Source organism: Apodemus sylvaticus, chromosome 4, assembly GCF_947179515.1.
Source record: "Apodemus sylvaticus chromosome 4, mApoSyl1.1, whole genome shotgun sequence".
Lineage (NCBI taxonomy): Eukaryota > Metazoa > Chordata > Mammalia > Rodentia > Muridae > Apodemus > Apodemus sylvaticus.
Window position 1 is genome coordinate 123,878,043 of NC_067475.1, and position 17,102 is coordinate 123,895,144.

Below are 17,102 nucleotides of genomic sequence, written 5' to 3' on the forward strand. Positions count from 1 at the left end.
AATCAACAAGATAGATAAACCCTTAGCTAGACTCAACAAAGGGCAGAGAGAAAGTATCCAAATTAACAAAATTAGAAATGAAAAGGGCAATATAACAACAGAAACTGAGGAAATTAAAAAAATCATCAGATCTTACTACAAAAGCCTATACTCAAGACAACTGGAGAATCTGGCAGAAATGGACAATTTCCTAGACAGATACCAAACACCAAAATTAAATCAGGACCAAATAGATCATTTAACAGTCCCATAACCCCTAAAGAAATAGAAGGGGTCATAGAAAGTCTTCCAACCAAAAAAAGCACAGGACCAGATGGCTTCAGTGCAGAATTCTATCAGACCTTCAAAGAAGACCTAACACCAATACTCTTCAAAGTATTCCACAAAATAGAAACAGAAGGAACACTACCCAGTTCCTTCTACAAAGCCACAATTACACTGATACCAAAACCACACAAAGATCCAACAAAGAAAGAGTACTTCAGACCAATTTCCCTTATGAACATCGATGCAAAAATACTCAATAAAATTCTTGCCAACCGAATCCAAGAACACATCAAAACAATCATCCACCATGATCAAGTAGGCTTTATTCCAGGTATGCAGGGTTGGTTCAATATACGGAAATCCATCAATGCAATCCACTACATAAACAAACTCAAAGAAAAAAACCACATGGTCATTTTATTGGATGCTGAAAAAGCATTTGACAAAATTCAGCATCCTTTCATGCTTAAAGTCTTGGAAAGAACAGGAATTCAAGGCCCATACATTGCTGTATAGTAAAAGCAATATACAGCAAACCGGTAGCCAGCATCAAACTAAATGGAGAGAAACTTGAAGCAATCCCACTAAAATCAGGGACTAGACAGGGCTGCCCCCTTTCTCCTTATCTTTCAATATTGTAATTGAGTTACTAGCTCTGGCAATTACACAACATAAGGAGGTCAAAGAGATACAAATTTGAAAGGAAGAAGTCAAACTATCATTATTTGCAGATGATATGATAGTCTACCTAAGTGACCCAAAATATTCCACTAGAGAACTCCTACAGCTGATAAACAACTTCAGCAATGTGGCCGGTTATAAAATCAGCTCCAGCAAATCAGTAGCCTTCCTATACTCAAAGGTTGAGGAGGCTGAGAAAGAAATTAGGGAAATGACACCCTTCACAATAACACAAACAGTATAAAGTACCTTGGGGTTACTCTTACCAAACATGTGAAAGATCTGTATGACAGGAACTTCAAGAGTCTGAAGAAGGAAATAGAGGCAGACCTCAAAAAATGGAAAAACCTCCCATGCTCATTGATCTGCAGTATTAATATAGTTAAAACGGCCATTTTGCCAAAAACAATATGCAGATTCAATGCAATACCTATCAAAATCCCAACTCAATTCTTCAGAGTTAGAAAGAGCAATTCTCAAATTCATCTGGAATAACAAAAAACCCAGGATAGCTAAAACTATTCTCAACAACAAAAGAAATTCTGGGGGAATCATTATCCGTGACCTCAAGCAATACTACAGAGCGATAGTGTTAGAAACTACATGGTTTTGGTACAGTGACAGGCAGGCAGCTCAATGGAACAGGATTGAAGATCCAGAAATGAACCCACACACCTATGGTCACTTGATTCTCAACAAAGGGGCTGAAAACATCCAATGGAGAAAAGATAGGTTTTTCAACCAATGGTGCTGGTTTAACTGGAGGTCAGCATGCAGAAGAATGCGAATTGATCCATCCTTGTCTCCTTGTACCAAGCTCAACTCCAAATGGATCAAGGACCTCCACATAAAGCCAGACACTCTGAAGCTAATAGAAAAGGAACTGGAGAAAACCTTTGAGGACATCGGTACAGGGGGAAAGTTCCTGAAAGGAACACCAATAGCTTATGCTCTAAGATCAAGAATTGACAAATGGGACCTCATAAAATTACAAAGATTCTGTAAAGTAAATGACACCATCAAAAGGACAAATCGACAACCAACAAATTGGGAAGAGATCTTCACCAATCCTACATCAGATAGAGGGCTAATATCCAAAATATACAAAGAACTCAAGAAGTTAGACCCCAGAAAACCAAACAACCCTATTAAAAATGTGGTACAGAGTTAAACAAAGAATTCTTATCTGAAGAAGTTTGGATGGCTGAGAAACATCTTAAAAAATGCTCAACTTCACTAGTCATCAGGGAAATGCAAATCAAAACAACCTTGAGATTTCACCTTACACCAGTCGAAGGGTTGAGATCAAAAACTCAGGAGTCAGCAGGTGTTGGCTAGGATGTGGAGAAAGAGGAACACTCCTCCACTGCTGGTGGGGTTGCAAATTAGTATAACCACTCTGGAAATCAGTCTGGCGGTTCCACAGAAAACTGGGCATCTCACTTCTTAAAGATCCTGCTATAGAACTCCTGGGCATATACCCAGAAGATTCCCCAGCATTTAAAAAGGATATATGCTCCACTATGTTCATAGCAGTATTATTTATAATAGCCAGAAGCTGGAAAGAACCAAGGTATCCACCAACAGAAGAATGGATGCAAAAAATGTGGTATATATACAAAAGGGAGTACTATTCAGCCATTAGAAACAATGAATTCATGAAATTCTTTTTTTTTATTCGATATATTTTTTATTTACATTTCAAATGATTTCCCCTTTTCTAGCCCCCCACTCCCCGAAAGCCCCATAACCCCCCTTCTCTCCCCCTGTCCTCCCACCCACCCCTTCCCACTTCCCCGTTCTGGTTTTGCCAAATACTGCTTCACTGAGTCTTTCCAGAACAAGGGGTCACTCCTCCTTTCTTCTTGTACCTCATTTGATGTATGGATTATGTTTGGGGTATTCCAGTATTCTAGGTTAATATCCACTTATTAGTGAGTGCATACCATGAGTCACTTTTTGAGTCTGGGTTACCTCACTAAGTATGATGTTTTCTAGCTCCATCCATTTGCCTAAGAATTTCATGAATTCATTGTTTCTAATGGCTGAATAGTACTCCATTGTGTAGATATACCACATTTTTGCATCCACTATTCTGTTGAGGGATACCTGGGTTCTTTCCAGCATCTGGAAATTATAAATAGGGCTGCTATGAACATAGTAGAGCATGTATCCTTATTACATGGTGGGGAATCCTCTCGGTATATGCCCAGGAGTGGTATAGCAGGATCTTCTGGAAGTGAGGTGCCCAGTTTTTGGAGGAACCGCCAGACTGATTTCCAGAGTGTTTGTACCAATCTGCAACCCCACCAGCAGTGGAGGAGTGTTCCTTTTTCTCCACACCCTCTCCAACACCTGCTGTCTCCTGAATTTTTAATCTTAGCCATTCTGACTGGTGTAAGGTGAAATCTCAGGGTTGTTTTGATTTGCATTTCCCTAATGACTAATGAAATTGAGCATTTTTTAAGATGCTTCTCCGCCATCCAAAGTTCTTCAGGTGAGAATTCTTTGTTTAACTCTGTACCCTATTTTTTAATAGGGTTGTTTGGTTTTCTGGAGTCTAACTTCTTGGATTCTTTATATATATTGGATATTAGCCCTCTATCTGATGTAGGATTGGTGAAGACCTTTTCCCAATTTGTTGGTTGCTGATTTGTCCTTTTGATGGTGTCCTTTGCCGTACAGAAACTTTGTAATTTTACGAGGTCCCATTTGTCAATTCTTGATCTTAGTTCATACGCTATTGGTGTTCTGTTCAGAAAATTTCTCCCTGTACCAATGTCCTCAAGGGTCTTCCCCAGTTTCTTTGCTATTAGCTTCAGAGTGTCTGGCTTTATGTGGAGGTCCTTGATCCATTTGGATTTGAGCTTAGTACAAGGAGACAAGGATGGATCAATTCACATTCTTCTGCATGCTGACCTCCTGTTGAACCAGCACCATTTGTTGAAAAGGCTATCTTTTTTTCATTGGATGTTTTCAGCCTCTTTGTCGAGGATCAAGTGACCATAGGTGTGTGGCTTCATTTCTGGATCTTCAATCCTGTTCCATTGAGCTGCCTGCCTGTCACTGTACCAATACCATGCAGTTTTTAACACTATTGCTCTGTAGTATTGCTTGAGGTCAGGGATACTGATTCCCCCAGAATTTCTTTTGTTGCTGAGAATAGTTTTAGCTATCCTGGGTTTTTTGTTATTCCAGATGAATTTGTTAATTGCTCTTTCTAACTCTGTGAAGAATTGAGTTGGGATTTTGATGGGTATTGCATTGAATCTGTATATTGCTTTTGGCAAAATGGCCATTTTAACTATATTGATTCTACTGATCCATGAGCATGGGAGGTTTTCCCATTTTTTGAGGTCTTCTTCCATTTCCTTCTTCAGACTCTTGAAATTCTTGTCATACAGATCTTTCACATGATTGGTAAGAGTCACCCCAAGATACTTTATAGTGTTTGTGGCTATTGTGAAGGGGGTCATTTCCCTAATTTCATTCTCAGCCTGCTTATCCCTTGAGTATAGGAAGGCTTTAGCTTGTGTTGATTTTATAACCTGCCACTTTGCTGAAGTTGTTTATCAGCTGTAGGAGTTCTCTAGTGGAGTTTTTTGAGTCACTTAGGTAGACTATCATGTCATCTGCAATTAATGATAGTTTGACTTCTTCCTTTCCAATTTGTATCCCTTTGACCTCCTTATGTTGTTGAATTGCATGAGCTAGTACCTCAAGTACAATATTGAAAAGATAAGGAGAGAGGGGACAGCCCTGTCTAGTCCCTGATTTTAGTGGGATTGCTTCAAGTTTCTCTCCATTTAGTTTGATGCTGGCTACCGGTTTGCTGTATATTGCTTTTACTATGTTTAGGTATGGGCCTTGAATTCCTGTTCTTTCCAAGACTTTAAGCATGAAAGGATGCTGAATTTTGTCAAATGCTTTTTCAGCATCCAATAAAATGACCATGTGGTTTTTTTTCTTTGAGTTTGTTTATGTAGTGGATTGCATTGATGGATTTCTGTATATTAAACCAACCCTGCATTCCCGGGATAAAGCCTACTTGATCATGGTGGATGATCGTTTTGATGTGTTCTTGGATTCGGTTGGCAAGAATTTTATTGAGTATTTTTACATCGATGTTCATAAGGGAAATTGGTCTGAAGTTCTCTTTCTTTGTTGGATCTTTGTGTGGTTTTGGCATCAGCGTAATTGTGGCTTTGTAGAAAGAATTGGGTAGTGTTCCTTCTGTTTCTATTTTGTGGAATAGTTTGAAGAGTTTTGGCGTTAAGTCTTCTTTGAAGGTCTGATAGAATTCTGCACTGAAACCATCTGGTCCTGTGCTTTTTTTGGTTGGAAGACTTTCTATGATTCCTTCTATTTCTTTAGGCGTTATGGGACTGTTTAGATGATCTATTTGGTCCTGATTTAATTTTGGTATTTGGTATCTGTCAAGGAAATTGTCCATTTCCTCCAGATTCTCTAGTTGTGTTGAGTACAGGCTCTTGTAGTAGGATCTGATGATTTTTTGTATTTCCTCAGTTTCCTTTGTTATATCTCCCTTTTCATTTCTAAGTTTGTTAATTTGGATATTTTCTCTGTGCCCTTTGGTCAGTTTGGCTAAGGGTTTATCTATCGTGTTTATTTTCTCAAAGAACCAGCTCCTGGATTCGTTAATTATCTGGACGATTCGCTTTGTTTCCAATTGATTGATTTCAGCCCTGAGTTTGATGATTTCCTGTCTTCTACTCCTCCTGGGTGAATTGGCTTCTTTTTGTTCCAGGACTTTCAGGTGTGTCCTTAAGTTGCTGGTGTATGCTCTCTCCATTTTCTTTTCAGAGGCACTCAGGGCTATGAGTTTACCTCTTAGCACTGCTTTCATTGTGTCCCCAAGATTTGGGTATGTTGGGCCTTGATTTTCATTAAATTCTAAAAAGTCTCTGATTTCTTTCTTTATTTCTTCTTTGGTCAAGGTGTCATTGAGTAGAGTATTATTCAGCCTCCATGTGTATGTGGGCTTTCTGTAGTTTTTGTTGCTACTGAAAATCACTCTTACACCATAATGATCTGATAGGAGGCATGGGATTAGTTTGATCATCTTATATTTGTTGAGGTCTGCCTTGTGTCCAATTATATGGTCGATTTTGGAGAAGGTACCATGAGGTGCTGAGAAAAAGGTATAATCTTTTGCTTTAGGGTGAAATGTTCTATAAATATCAGTCAAATCCAATTGGTCCAAAGCTTCAATTAGTTTTACTGTGTCCCTGTTTAGTTTCTGTTTTTCTGATCGGTCCATTGAGGAAAGTGGAGTATTGAAGTCCCCCACAATTATTGTGTTAGGTGTAATGTGTGCTTTGAGCTTTAGTAAAGTTTCTTTTACGAATGAGGGTGCCCTTGCATTTGGCGCATAGATGTTCAGAATTGAAAGTTCTTCTTGGTGGATTTTTCCTTTGACCAGCAAGAAGTGTCCTTCTGTGTCTCTTTTGATGACTTTAGGTTGAAAGTCAATTTTATCTGATATTAGAATGGCTACTCCTGCTCGTTTCCTGTGACCATTGGCTTGTAAGATTGTCTTCCAGCCTTTTACTCTAAGATAGTTTTTATCTTTGACACTGAGGTGTCAAATTGTAGGGTCCTGTTTCCTTATCCAGTCTGTTAGTCTATGTCTTTTTATTGGGGAATTGAGACCATTGATGTGAAGAGATAATAGGGAATAGTGATTATTACTTCCTGTCATTTCTGATGTTCTTTTTATATTTGAGTGGTTATCTTCTTTTGGGTTTGATGAAGGAAGGTAACTATCTTGCTTTTTCCAGGGTGTAGTTTCCCTCCTTGTATTGGAGTTTTCCTCCTATTATTCTTTGCAGAGCTGGGTTTGTGGAAAGATATTGTGTAAATTTGGTTTTGTCATGGAATATCTTGGTTTCTCCATCTATGGTGAATGAGAGTTTTGATGGGTATAGTAGTCTTGGCTGACATTTGTGTTCTCTTAGAGTCTGCATGAGATCTGCCCAGGATCTTCTAGCTTTCATGGTCTCTGGTGAGAAGTCTGGTGTGATTCTGATAGGTCTTCCTTTATATGTTACTTGGCCTTTCTCTCTTACTGCCTTTAATATTCTTTCTTTGTATAGTGCATTTGGGGTTTTGATTATTATGTGACGGGAGGTATTTCTGCTCAGGTCCAGTCTGTTTGGAGTTCTGTAGGCTTCTTGTATATTCATAGGCATCTCTCTCTTTAAGTTAGGAAAGTTTTCTTCCATAATTTTATTGAAGATATTTGCTGGCCCTTTCTGTTGTAAATCTTCACTCTCATCTATACCTATAATCCTTAGGTTTGTTCTTCTCATTGCATCCTGGATTTCCTGGATGTTCTGGGATACAAGCTTTTTGCATTTTGCATTTTCTTTGACAGTTGAGTCAATGGTTTCTATGGTATCTTTGGCATCTGAGATTCTTTCTTCCATCTCTTGTATTCTGTTGTTTATATTTGCATCTATGGCCCCTGATTTCTTCTCAAGGTTTTCTATCTCCAAAGTTGTCTCCCTTTGTGATTTCTTAGTTGTTTCTACTTCTGCTTTTAGGTCCAGGATGGTTTTGCTCAGTTCCATCATTTGTTTGTCCGTGTTTTCCTGTAATTCTTTAAGAGATTTTTGTGTTTCCTCTGTCATGACTTCTGCCTGTTGACTCAAGTTCTCCTGCATTTCTTTAAGTTTTTTTTTTTTTTCCTTTCTTGTTTATTGGCTTCTATCTCTTGGGCCCCTATTCTCCTGCATTTCTTTAAGTGTTTTTTGTGTTTCCATTATACGGGTTTGTAGCTTATTCATGTTCCCCTGTATTTCTTTAAGAGATTCATTCATGTCCTTTTTGTGTTCTTCTAGCAGCATCATGAACAGTGATTTTAAATCCAAATCTTGTTTCTCTGGTGTGTTGGCATAACCAGGACTTGCTGATGTTGGAGAGTTTGGTTCAGATGCTGCCATATTGCCTAGATTTCTGTTAGTAGCGTTCCTGCGTTTGCCCTTTGCCATCTTGTTCTCTGGAGCTTATTGGTCTTGTCTCTGGCTGGTGTTTCAGCCTCCTGAGAGGCTCTAGGGCTATTTCTGCACGACTGGAGGGCAGGGTTTCCCCTGTTGCAGATTGCTAATGTGCTTTCCTCCTCTTGGGTGCCCTTGCAGCCCTAGTGTTCTTTGCCCCAGATTGTGTCTGTGAGCCAGATGGTGCCCGTTTGCTCCTTCAGGGAGTGCTGAGGCTGTATGTTGCAGGGACCTTTTCTGGGTGCTGATCTCTCTGCTGGGCAGCGGAACTCCCAACCTGGTTGATTCACACAAGGCTAGCCTAGCTGCTCAGGCCCTGAGTCTAGGCAAAAGCCTGGCAGGCCAATGTCTGAGCAAAGTTCCCCTCAGCTGTGAGTGTTAATTGGGTCTGTCAGGTGGCTAGGATGGTGGCGTGCACGAGCTCCCTGAGAGTGCTGGGAGAGTCTGCTGCTGGGCTAACAACCTCCTGGCTGGGTCAGCACACAGATGGCCCACCGAGCAGCCCAGGACCTGGGGGCAGTCCAGGGCCTGACTGTCTGAGACCCCTGCTATGTCCCTTAGGCAAAATGGCGGTGGGGCGCGCGTGCGCGCTGGCCGGGGAGGGGGGGGGACGGGGGAACCTCCTGGCCGGGTTTGCACCCTGGTGCCCCCCCCCCCAGATCAGTCCAGGGCCTGGGTGCAGGCCAACGCCCATCGGGCTTAGACCCCTGCGATGTTGGTCTAGGGCTATATTTGCATACCTTAGTCTGATTTCTCTGGCGACCCAGAACCAATATGGAGGCCTCTTATCTGACTGGCGGGAGGCAGAGTTCTGATGTGGCTTCTGTGTGGTGAAAGGCTCCGTAAAATCCTCCGCTGCTCGCAGCCTGGCTAGCCAGCGTTGGCCAGTGGTCGTGGGCACCGAATTCATGAAATTCTTAGGCAAATGGATGGAGCTGGAGAACAACATACTAAGTGAGGTAACCCAGTCTCAAATGATCAATCATGTTATGCACTCACTAATAAGTGGATATTAGCCTGGAAAACTGGAATACCCATAATATAATCCACACATCAAATGAGGTACAAGAAGAATGGAGGAGTGTCCCCTAGTTCTGGAAAGACTCAGTGTAGCAAAGACAAAACCAGAACAGGGAAATGGGAAGGGATAGGTGGGAGAACAGAGGGAGGGAAGGCGGCTTATGTAACTTTTGGGGAGTGGGGGACCAGAAAAGGGGAAATCATTTGAAATATAAATAAAAAAATATATCGAATAAAATTAAAAAAAACAAAACAAAACAAACAAAAAAGGGTAAAAGTGAGACTTTAGAAATAAAACTGAAAGTTACATAATTTTTGTCATTCTAAAATTTCTGTACAGTTGATGGAATAACAGACCTTCTTCAATGCCTTTTTCATTCCTGGAGACCATGAATATGACATTTCATATGAAAATACTTTCATTTGCATATATAAGCCACTCTTCAGACCATGCCCATTTATTGTTTAGTGGGCAAATCTAGCTTAATGCTCCCTACACACACATAAAGCATTTGGTTTTTACCCAAATTTGACTATCATAAGTAGGAAAAGATTTTTTATTTAGGGCAGAGAACAAGGGTGTAGCGGGGAGAGTCACGTTGTAGTTGTAACATGTGTTAGATATTTAATATGAAATATCTTTGTTTCTCTACTCATCCATGTTAATAGCTATCATTTTTGACATTTAATTTAATCATTTCATATTTGATAATTATTATGTTAAATGTATTTTACCAATTTTTATCTTTAGTTTCCAAAATTGACATAAATGTGTTTGGTATAGTCACATTTAATTTTGTTTTCACAGAATGTTTATTCTAACTGTGGACATTAAAATTGAAGAGATTAAAATATTTTTTCAGAATGTACTATGAATATCTGAAATGATGGTTTGTCTATTAAAAACTAATGAAGAACTTCTTTACTGCAAAAATGCTATTATGCAATTTAAATCCTTAGAATATTAACAATTGCCTATCTAAAATTAATATTTACCTAATTATTCGGCATCTTTTAAGTGAGTAGACAGTTAATATTCATAGTTGCTGTGTCACGACACTGAAATATCTGTTTAGAGTTAAATGGAGATCGTGACTATAAAGGTGTGTGTGTACACATGTGTGCATGTGTGTTCACACGTGTGTGTCTGAGTGTGTGTTTTTAACAAATAAATGTGAGCAAAACAGAACTGTGAAGAAGAATTAGGAATCAGAGTACAAACATTGTCAAAACTGTATTTCTAAATGTTTCAATAAATTTTACAATTTTTACTTCTACATAAATGAAGCATTGAAGCATTAAGATAGTTAACAAAAATTAAAACAGTGAGTTACATAAAAACTTTTAAATTAAAACAGACAAAGTTTTTTAATTTAATTCATGTTCAAATATTGATTTGAAGGTATCAAATATTGCAATGAGTGTAGCATTTATGCAGTTTGCTTGAGGTGATAATTGTCACTGACATGGTGTCAAAGCTGAGTATTTGAATGGTTTGTGATAGAGAGTTTATGGAAATTCATGTTCTAAAGTGCCCTTTCCTTTCAGGTATGCATTTTTTAAAAATGATATTGTGATAAAATACCATGACCAAAAGCAACTTAGAGGCTGAGAGGCTTTACTTTGCTGTCTGGTTCCTGAGTAATCAGTTTATCATGGCAAGGAAAGTAGGGCAAGAGTAAAGATAAGCCTGGAGGTAGAAAGAGGAAGAGGGTTGATGATACTTTTATTAACACATGGGAATTTAAGGGAGTGATAACAGAAAGTAGAACAAAGTTATGGACATGCCATGCCAGCTCTCAATGAAATACTTCCCACCCATCGCTACAAGAACAAATCATTTTATATCTACTGTAAACTGTACCATCAAATGGGAACCTAGTGTTTAAACATAAGGTGATGGGAGAATTTTCTCATTAAGTTCACTATTTTAGGAGACCCCTAATTGCAACTTGATTAAAACTCTTGTCCTTGAAAGTAATAAAATAATAAAATAGTAATTTCATATATTGAGAACTATTGATTGATGATGCACTTTCTTTTGTGTATATGTTTCTAATATTTTGGTGACATTAGATTTTTATTTTTATCCAAATAAATCTCTAATTTAAAAAAATAATTGAATTATGGTCCATTTTCTCTGAGGGATTTGTACTTAAATACAACTGCATTGTGCATGCTATATGAGAAAGGTCATTGTCAAAAGTATATGCTAAAATCTTTGGTAAATCACAAGAAATTCTATTAAAATTATAAGTGAATTTTCAAACATTTGGCATCATTAAAATTCAAGTTATGTATATGTGTGCTTGCATATATGTATATGGAATTAAAATTTGAAAATTAACTATGTATGTCCTGTTCCTGATTTGTTATACCAGAGGAAAAAGTCAATGTACTTTTAAAATAAAATGACATAAAATCCAGATAAGTATATTAAATTGAGTAATTTTGACAAAAGATAGGAAAATTTTAATAATATGACAATATTTGCAAAGCATTAAGTCACAATGAAAATGACAGATGTTTTTAGTTTTGTAAAAGTATTTAATATATATTCTCAATATTGGAGTTTATTTAACTTCACAAATTAAAATGATAAGTTATCTAATACGTTCAATTACTCTTCATTTCAAATTTTTTATGAGAGTAACAAAATATTTTCATATGCTTAAGTATTAGTGTGTTCTACTATTAAAAGTGAAAACATTGAAATTTTCCTTAATTTCAATTAGTGATATTATTGTAGAGATATTACATATTCTGAACTTTCCTCTTGTCATTTTGTTCACTTAAACTGGAAGCTACATATCCAACAGCTGTACTGGAATTAAAAATTTCTACTGATAAAAAGATTTCTTGGCAAGCTAATGCTCCTATTAAGTAGAGAAAGTAATGTTTTTGATATCTGTAATTGAGGTAATTTGTAATAAAACACATTACTTCGGCAGCCGTGGATTGCTGTATTTCGTGATTAAGATGACCTAAATATACTATTGTTTAAACATAATAAGGATGTAAAGACATTATAATCAATAAAATAACTAAAGCAAGAGTTTATATGAGCAATCCATTTGCCTTTCAACTATTTGGTGACGTTACTGAAGCACACAGACAAACAGCTAACAACTTGCTTAGTTTTATTTATGGAAATAATGAATGTGTGTTAATAATAAAGTGCAAAATTATAAAATAGAAATTAATGCACTATGAAATATAAGACTTTGTTAAAAGAAAAATAAGATTAAATGTTCATGCCTTCCAATTAACATTTCATAATTCATTAGCAACTATTAAATCATTTTTGTTGAAATGAATCTACAAATTATATACCATCAAAAATGACATAAATATGTTCAATATAGACTAAAAATAGCAAATAAAATTAAACCAGTTTAAATACTATTCAAATATTTACCATATAATCACAGATAAAATATATATTTCTACTCTTCTGCTCTCTGCCCCATTCATTGTGCTGTGGTAGACCCCTACCAGTTCTGCCACAGGGAAGACCTGCCCCATCTCCTGATACTTTCAAGGGAACCAGCAGCACGCTGGGCATTCCACCCTTGCCAGGCCTATCACAGGGAAGACCCCATCTCCTGATATTTCCTGGAGATCCAGCTGAATGCAGGGCACTTGAGAGGATGGGCATCTCAGGGGTACACATACTCAGGCTTGCAGGTCAGAGAAGCCAGAGTCAGAGACAGCTAGACCAGCCAACACCAGAGATAACTAGATGGTCAAAGGCAAAGGCAAGGTCATTACCAAAAGAAACCAAGGCAACATGGCACCATCTGGACCCAGTTCTTCCACAACAGCAAATCCTGGATACCCCATCACATAGGGAAAGCAAGAGCTGGATTTAAAATCACATCTCATAATCCTGATAGAGGACGTCAAGAAGGAAATAAATAACTCCCTTAAAGAAATATAAGAGAAAATGGATCAACAAGTAGAAGCTCTTAAAGAGGAAACACAAAAATCCCTTAAAGAAATACAAGAAAATGTGGGTCAATAGGTAGAAACCCTTAAAGGGGAAACACAAAAATCTCTTAAAGAAATATGGGAGACCATGGGTCAACAGGTAGAAGCCCTAAAAGAGGCAGCACAAAAATCCCATAGGGAATTACTAGAGGCATGGGTCACTGGCAGAAGCCCTTAAAGAGAAAACATAAAAATCCCTTAAAGAAACAGAGGAGAACATGGGTCAACAGGGAGAAGCCCTTTAAGAGGAAACACAAAAATCCCTTAAAGAATTTCAGGAAAACACAAACAAACAAGTGAAGGAACTGAACAAAACTATCCAAGATCTAAAAATGGAAATAGAAACAATAAAGAAATTGCAAAGTGAGACATCTCTGGAGATAGAAAACCTTGGAAAGAATTCAGGAGTCATAGATACAAGCATCAACAACAGAATACAAGAGACAGAAGAAAGAATCTCAGATGCTGAAGACTCCATAGAAAACATTCTATAACAAAAGCAAATTTACACAATATCTTTCTACAAATCCAACTCTACAAAGGATAATGGGTGGAAAATACCAACACAAGGCAGGAAAACACACCCTAAAGAAAGCAATAAAATAATCTTTCAACAAACCCAAAAGAAGATAGGCACGGAAACAGAATTTCACCTTTAACAAAGAAGATATCAGTAAGCAACAATCACTTTTCCTTAGTATCGCTTAACATCAAAAATCTCAATTCCCCAATAAAGAGGCATAGACTTAACAGACTGGATACATAAACAGAACACAACATTTTTCTGCGTACAAGAAACCCACCTCAGTGACAAAGGCAGTCACTACTTCAGAGGCAAAGGTTGGAAAATAATTTTTCAATCAAATGGTCCCAAGAAACAAGCTGGAGTGGTCAATATTATATCAGATAAAATTGACTTTCAACCAAAAGTTGTCAAAACAGGTAAGGAGTGACACTTCATACTGGTCAAAGGAAAAGTCTACCAAGATGAACTCTCAATTCTGAACATCTATGCTCCAAATGCAAGAGCACCCACATTCATAAATGAAACTTTACTAAAGCTCAAAGCACACATTGCACCCCACACAATAGTGGGAGACTTCAACACCCCTCTCTCAACAATGGACAAATCATGGAAAGAGAAACTCAACTCTGTTTAGTTAGTGAAACTAACTGAAGACACAGACCAAATGGATTTAACAGATATTTATAGAACATTCCATCGTAAAGCAAAAGCATATACCTTCTTCTCAGCACCTCATGGTACCTTCTCCAAAATTGACCATATAATTGGTCACAAAACAAGCTTCAAAATATATAGAAATATTGTAATAATTCCATGCACCTTATCAGATCACCATGGCCTAAGGCTGGTCGTAAGTTAAAACAACAAAAACAACAGAAAACACACATAGAAGTTGACTTTGAACAATGATCTTCTAAATGATAGCTTGGTCAAGGAAGAAATAAAGAAATTAAAGACTTTTTAGAATTTAATGAAAATGAAGACACAGCATACCAAAACTTATGGGGCATCAGTAAAACAGTGCTAAGAGGAAAACTGATAGCTCTGGGTGCCTCCAAAAAGAAAGTGGAGAGAGTTTATACTACCACCTTGACAGTGTACCTGAAATCTCTAGAACTAAAAGAAGTAAATACACCCAAGAGGAGTAGACAGCAGGAAATAATCAAACTCAGGGCTGAAATCAACTAAATAGAAACAAAAAGAACTATACAAAAATTCAATAAAACCAGGAGCTGGTTCTTTGAGAAAATCAACAAGATAGGTAAACCCTTAGCCAGACTAACCAGAGGGAACAGAGGAACTACCCAAATTAATAAGATCAGAAATGAAAAGTATATATAACAATAGGAACTGTAGAAATTAAAAAAAAATCATCAGATCTTACTGCAAGAGCTTATAATCAACAAAATTTGAAAATCTGGATGAAATGGACAAGTTTTTAAATAGATATCAGGTGCTAATGTTAAAACAGGATCAGATAAACCATCTAAATAGTCCCATAGGGCCTAAGGAATTAGAAGCAGTTGTTAATAGTCTCCCATCAAAAAAAAAAAAAAAAAAGCCCAAGACCAGGGTTTAATGGGGAATTCTGTCAGATCTTCAAAGAAGAGCTAATACCAAATACTCTTTAAACTATTCCATAAAATAGAAACTCAAGAACACTATTCCACTCATTCTATGAAGCCACACTAATGCTTATACTTAAAACAAAGACCAAGAAGGAAAGAGATCTTCAGACCAATCTCCTTTCCAAACATCTATATAAAATTACTCAACAAAATTCTGGCCAACCAAATCCAAGAATACATCAAAATGATAATTCACCACAATCAAGTAAGCTTCATCCCAGGGATTCAAGGATGGTTCAATATACAGAAATTCATCAAAGTAATCCACTACATAAACAAACTCAAGGAAAAAAAACTGCATGGTCATTTCATTAGATGGGGAAAAGGCCTTTAACAAAATCCAGCATTCCTTCATGATAAAAGTCGTGGAGAGATCGGGAATCCAAGGCCCATACCTAACCTAGTGAAAGCAACATACTGCAAAGTGGTAGCCAATATCATGCTAAATGGAGAGAAACTTGAAGCAATCCCACTAAAGTTGGGGACCAGACAAGGCTGCCCACACTCTCCCTATATATTCAATATAGTACTTGAAATCCTAGCCAGGATTTCAGCACCCAGACAACAAAAGGAGGCCAAAGATATAGTGAATGGAAGGGAAGAAGTCAAAATATTACTATATGCTGATGATATGATCATATACTTAAATGACCCCAAAACTTCCACAAGAGAAATCCTAAAGCTGATAAACATCTTCAGGAATGTTGCTGGATATAAAATTAACTCAAACAAATCAGTAGCCTTTCTCTACTAAAAGGATGAACAAGCTGAGAAAGAAATTAGGGAAATGATACCCTTCACAATAGTCAAAAATGATATTACATACCTTGGTGTGACTCTAACCAAGCAAGTGAAAGATCTGTATGACAAAAACTTCAAGCCTGTAAAGAAAAAAATCCAAGAAGATCTCAGAAGATGGAAAGATCTCCCATGCTCATGGATTGGCAGAATTAATATAGTAAAAATGGCCATCTTGCTGAAAGCAATATACAGATACAATGCAATCCCCATCAAAATCCCAAATCAATTCTTCATAGATCTAGAAAGAGAAATTCTCAAATTCATCTGGAATAACAAAAAACTCAGGATAACAAAAACTATTCTCCATGAAAAAAGATCTCCTGTGGGAATCACTATCCCTGACCTCAAGCTCTACTACAGAGCAATAGTGATAAAAACTTTTTTATTGGTAAGGAGACAGGCAGGAAGATCAATGGAATAGAATTGAAGAGCCAGAAAAGAACCCACACACCTATGTTCACTTGATATTTGACAAAGGAGCTAAAAACATCCAGTAGCACAAAAGACAGCATTTTTTTTATAATTTATTTACATTTCAAATGATTTCCCCTTTTCTAGCCCCCCCACTCCCCAAAAGTCCCGTAAGCCCCCTTCTCTTCCCCTGTCCTCCCATCCACCCCTTCCCACTTCCCCGTTCTGGTTTTGCGGAATACTGTTTCACTGAGTCTTTCCAGAACCAGGGGCCACTCCTCCTTTCTTCTTGTACCTCATTTGATGTGTGGATTATGTTTTGGGTATTCCAGTTTTCTAGGTTAATATCCACTTATTAATGAGTGTATACCATGATTCACCTTTTGAGTCTGGGTTACCTCACTTAGTATGATATTCTCTAGCTCCATCCATTTGCCTAAGAATTTCATGAATTCATTGTTTCTAATGGCTGAATAGTACTCCATTGTGTAGATATACCACATTTTTTGCATCCACTCTTCTGTTGAGGGATACCTGGTTTCTTTCCAGCATCTGGCAATTATAAATAGGGCTGCTATGAACATAGTAGAGCATGTATCCTTATTACATGGTGGGTAGTCTTCTGGGTATATGCCCAGGAGTGGTATAGCAGGATCTTCTGGAAGTGAGGTGCCCAGTTTTCGGAGGAACTGCCAGACTGATTTCCAGAGTGGTTGTACCAATTTGCAACCCCACCAGCAGTGGAGGAGTGTCCCTCTT